Raw genomic sequence first — 6,027 nt, 5'->3', positions numbered from 1 at the left:
TGAAAACATGCTAATGATCAGGACATGTTGGTCTATAGACCCATATGATCTTGATATTTTAGCAAAATTTTGAAATCTAGGCTTCATAAACAAGATTTGTCTACTTAGAGCAGTTTCGAGTGTACATTCGAAAAATACACACTCGAAAAGACTCGAACGCTATAATTTAGCTCAAGAGGTATCTATTTTGATTGAAAACATGCTAATTATCAGGACATGTTGGTCTATAGACCCACATAATATTGATATTTTATCCAAGTTTTGAACCCTAGGCCTCATAAACACGAATTTTCTACTTAGAGAGCAGTTTCGAGTGTACATTCGAATAATACACACTCGAAAAGACTCGAACGCTATAATTTAGCTCAACAGGTTTCTATTTTTATTGAAAACATGCTAATGATCAGGACATGTTGGTCTATAGACCCATATGATCTTGATATTTTAGCAAAATTTTGAAATCTAGGCTTCATAAACAAGATTTGTCTACTTAGAGCAGTTTCGAGTGTACATTCGAAAAATACACACTCGAAAAGACTCGAACGCTATAATTTAGCTCAAGAGGTATCTATTTTGATTGAAAACATGCTAATTATCAGGACATGTTGGTCTATAGACCCACATGATCTTGATATTTTATCCAAGTTATGAACCCTAGGCCTCATTAACACGAATTTTCTACTTAGAGAGCAGTTTCGAGTGTACATTCGAATAATACACACTCGAAAAGACTCGAACGCTATAATTTAGCTCAACAGGTTTCTATTTTTATTGAAAACATGCTAATGATCAGGACATGTTGGTCTATAGACCCATATGATCTTGATATTTTAGCAAAATTTTGAAATCTAGGCTTCATAAACAAGATTTGTCTACTTAGAGCAGTTTCGAGTGTACATTCGAAAAATACACACTCGAAAAGACTCGAACGCTATAATTTAGCTCAAGAGGTGTCTATTTTGATTGAAAACATGCTAATTATCAGGACATGTTGGTCTATAGACCCACATGATCTTGATATTTTAACCAAGTTTTGAACCCTAGGCCTCATAAACACGAATTTTCTACTTAGAGAGCAGTTTCGAGTGTACATTCGAATAATACACACTCGAAAAGACTCGAACGCTATAATTTAGCTCAACAGGTTTCTATTTTTATTGAAAACATGCTAATGATCAGGACATGTTGGTCTATAGACCCATATGATCTTGATATTTTAGCAAAATTTTGAAATCTAGGCCTCATAAACAAGATTTGTCTACTTAGAACAGTTTCGAGTGTACATTCGAAAAATACACACTCGAAAAGACTCGAACGCTATAATTTAGCTCAAGAGGTGTCTATTTTGATTGAAAACATGCTAATTATCAGGACATGTTGGTCTATAGACCCACATGATCTTGATATTTTAGCCAGGTTTTGAAGCCTAGGCCTCATAAACACGAATTTTCTACTTAGAGCATTTTCGAGTGTACATTCGAATGATACACACTCGAAAAAACTCGAACGCTATAATTTAGCTCAACAGGTTTCTATTTTTATTGGAAGCATGCTAATGATCAGGACATGTTGGTCTATAGACCCAGATGATCTTGATATTTTAGCAAAATTATGAAATCTAGGCCTCATAAACAAGATTTGTCTACTTAGAGCAGTTTCGAGAGTACATTCGAAAAATACACACTCGAAAAGACTCGAACGCTATAATTTAGCTCAAGAGGTGTCTATTTTGATTGAAAACATGCTAATTATCAGGACATGTTGGTCTATAGACCCACATGATCTTGATATTTTAGATAAATTTTGAAGTCTAGGCCACATAAACAAGATTTTTCTACTTAGAGCAGTTTCGAGTGTACATTCGAAAAATACACAATCGAAAAGACTCGAACGCTATAATTTAGCTCAAGAGGTGTCTATTTTGATTGAAAACATGCTAATTATCAGGACATGTTGGTCAATAGACCCACATGATCTTGATATTTTAGCCAAATTTTGAAATCTAGGCCTCATAAACAAGATTTGCCTACTTAGAGCAGTTTCATGTGTACATTCGAAAAGTACACACTCGAACAGACTCGAACGCTATAATTTAGCTCAAGAGGTGTCTATTTTGATTTAAAACATGCTATTGATCAGGACATGTTGGTCAATAGACCCACATGATCTTGATATTTTAGCCAAATTTTGAAGTCTAGGCCACATAAACAAGATTTTTCTACTTAGAGCAGTTTCGAGTGTACATTCGAAAAATACACACTCGAAAAGACTCGAACGCTATAATTTAGCTCAAGAGGTGTCTATTTTGATTGAAAACATGCTAATTATCAGGACATGTTGGTCTATAGACCCACATGATCTTGATATTTTATCCAAGTTTTTAAGCCTAGGCCTCATAAACACGAATTTTCTACTTAGAGCAGTTTCGAGTGTACATTCGAATGATACACACTCGAAAAGACTCGAACGCTATAATTTAGATCAACAGGTTTCTATTTTTATTGGAAACATGCTAATGATCAGGACATGTTGGTCTATAGACCCAGATGATCTTGATATTTTAGCAAAATTTTGAAATCTAGGCCTCATAAACAAGATTTGTCTACTTAGAGCAGTTTCATGTGTATATTCGAAAAGTACACACTCGAAAAGACTCGAACGCTATAATTTAGCTCAAGAGGTGTCTATTTTGATTGAAAACATGCTAATGATCAGGACATGTTGGTCTATAGACCCACATGATCTTGATATTTTAGCCAAATTTTGAAGTCTAGGCCACATAAACAAGATTTTTCTACTTAGAGTAGTTTCGAGTGTACATTCGAAAAATACACACTCGAAAAGACTCGAACGCTGTAATTTAGCTCAAGAGGTGTCTATTTTGATTGAAAACATGCTAATTATCAGGACATGTTGGTCTATAGACCCACATGATCTTGATATTTTATCCAAGTTTTGAAGCCTAGGCCTCATAAACACGAATTTTCTACTTAGAGCAGTTTCGAGTGTACATTCGAATAATACACACTCGAAAAGACTCGAACGCTATAATTTAGATCAACAGGTTTCTATTTTTATTGGAAACATGCTAATGATCAGGACATGTTGGTCTATAGACCCAGATGATCTTGATATTTTAGCAAAATTTTGAAATCTAGGCCTCATAAACAAGATTTGTCTACTTAGAGCAATTTCGAGTGTACATTCAAAAAGTACACACTCGAAAAGACTCGAACGCTATAATTTAGCTCAAGAGGTGTCTATTTTGATTGAAAACATGCTATTGATCAGGACATGTTGGTCTATAGACCCACATTATCTTGATATATTAGCCAAATTTTGAAGTCTAGGCCACATAAACAAGATTTTTCTACTTAGAGCAGTTTCGAGTGTACATTCGAAAAATACACACTCGAAAAGACTCGAACGCTATAATTTAGCTCAAGAGGTGTCTATTTTGATTGAAAACATGCTAATGATCAGGACATGTTGGTCTATAGACCCACATGATCTTGATATTTTATCCAAATTTTGAAGTCTAGGCCACATAAACAAGATTTTTCTACTTAGAGCAGTTTCGAGTGTACATTCGAAAAATACACACTCGAAAAGACTCGAACGCTATAATTTAGCTCAAGATGTGTCTATTTTGATTGAAAACATGCTATTGATCAGGACATGTTGGTCTATAGACCCACATGATCTTGATATTTTATCCAAGTTTTGAATCCTAGACCTCATAAACACGAATTTTTTACTTAGAGCAGTTTCGAGTGTACATTCGAATAATACACACTCGAAAAGACTCGAACGCTATAATTAAGCTCAACAGGTTTCTATTTTTTTTTTGAAAAATGCTAATGATCAGGACATGTTGGTCTATAAACCCAGATGATCTTGATATTTTAGCAAAATTTTGAAATCTAGGCCTCATAAACAAAATTTGTCTACTTAGAGCAGTTTCGACTGTACATTTGAAAAATACACACTCGAAAAGACTCGAACGCTATAATTTAGCTCAAGAGGTGTCTATTTTGATTGAAAACATGCTAATTATCAGGACATCTGGTCTATAGACCCACATGATCTTGATATTTTATCCAAGTTTTGAAGCCTAGGCCTCATAAACACGAATTTTCTACTTAGAGCAGTTTCGAGTGTACATTCGAATAATACACACTCGAAAAGACTCGAACGCTATAATTTATCTCAATAGATGTCTATTTTGATTGAAAACATGCTAATTATCAGGACATGTTGGTCTATAGACCCACATGATCTTGATATTTTAGCCAAATTTTGAAGTCTAAGCCACATAAACAAGATTTTTCTACTTAGAGCAGTTTCGAGTGTACATTCGAAAAATACACACTCGAAAAGACTCGAACGCTATAATTTAGCTCAAGAGGTATCTATTTTGATTTTAAACATGCTATTGATCAGGACATGTTGGTCTATTGACCCACATGATCTTGATATTTTAGCCAAATTTTGAAGTCTAGGCCACATAAACAAGATTTTTCTACTTAGAGCAGTTTCGAGTGTACATTCGAAAAATACACACTCGAAAAGACTCGAACGCTATAATTTAGATCAAGAGTTATCTATTTTGATTGAAAACATGCTAATTATAAGGACATGTTGGTCTATAGACCCACATGATCTTGATATTTTATCCAAGTTTTGAACCCTAGGCCTCATAAACACGAATTTTCTACTTAGAGAGCAGTTTCGAGTGTACATTCGAATAATACACACTCGAAAAGACTCGAACGCTATAATTTAGCTCAACAGGTTTCTATTTTTATTGAAAACATGCTAATGATCAGGACATGTTGGTCTATAGACCCATATGATCTTGATATTTTAGCAAAATTTTGAAATCTAGGCTTCATAAACAAGATTTGTCTACTTAGAGCAGTTTCGAGTGTACATTCGAAAAATACACACTCGAAAAGACTCGAACGCTATAATTTAGCTCAAGAGGTATCTATTTTGATTGAAAACATGCTAATTATCAGGACATGTTGGTCTATAGACCCACATAATATTGATATTTTATCCAAGTTTTGAACCCTAGGCCTCATAAACACGAATTTTCTACTTAGAGAGCAGTTTCGAGTGTACATTCGAATAATACACACTCGAAAAGACTCGAACGCTATAATTTAGCTCAACAGGTTTCTATTTTTATTGAAAACATGCTAATGATCAGGACATGTTGGTCTATAGACCCATATGATCTTGATATTTTAGCAAAATTTTGAAATCTAGGCTTCATAAACAAGATTTGTCTACTTAGAGCAGTTTCGAGTGTACATTCGAAAAATACACACTCGAAAAGACTCGAACGCTATAATTTAGCTCAAGAGGTATCTATTTTGATTGAAAACATGCTAATTATCAGGACATGTTGGTCTATAGACCCACATAATCTTGATATTTTATCCAAGTTTTGAACCCTAGGCCTCATAAACACGAATTTTCTACTTAGAGAGCAGTTTCGAGTGTACATTCGAATAATACACACTCGAAAAGACTCGAATGCTATAATTTAGATCAACAGGTTTCTATTTTTATTGGAAACATGCTAATGATCAGGACATGTTGGTCTATAGACCCAGATGATCTTGATATTTTAGCAAAATTTTGAAATCTAGGCCTCATAAACAAGATTTGTCTACTTAGAGCAGTTTCGAGTGTACATTCGAAAAATACACACTCGAAAAGACTCGAACGCTATAATTTAGCTCAAGAGGTGTCTATTTTGATTGAAAACATGCTAATGATCAGGACATGTTGGTTGATAGACCCACATGATCTTGATATTTTAGCCAAATTTTGAAGTCTAGGCCACATAAACAAGATTTTTCTACTTAGAGCAGTTTCGAGTGTACATTCGAAAAATACACACTCGAAAAGACTCGGACGCTATAATTTAGCTCAAGAGGTGTCTATTTTGATTGAAAACATGCTAATTATCAAGACATATTGGTCTATAGACCCACATGATCTTGATATTTTAGC

Source organism: Papaver somniferum, chromosome 4 (assembly GCF_003573695.1).
Source record: "Papaver somniferum cultivar HN1 chromosome 4, ASM357369v1, whole genome shotgun sequence".
NCBI lineage: Eukaryota > Viridiplantae > Streptophyta > Magnoliopsida > Ranunculales > Papaveraceae > Papaver > Papaver somniferum.
Note: the sequence above shows the minus strand (reverse complement) of the source record.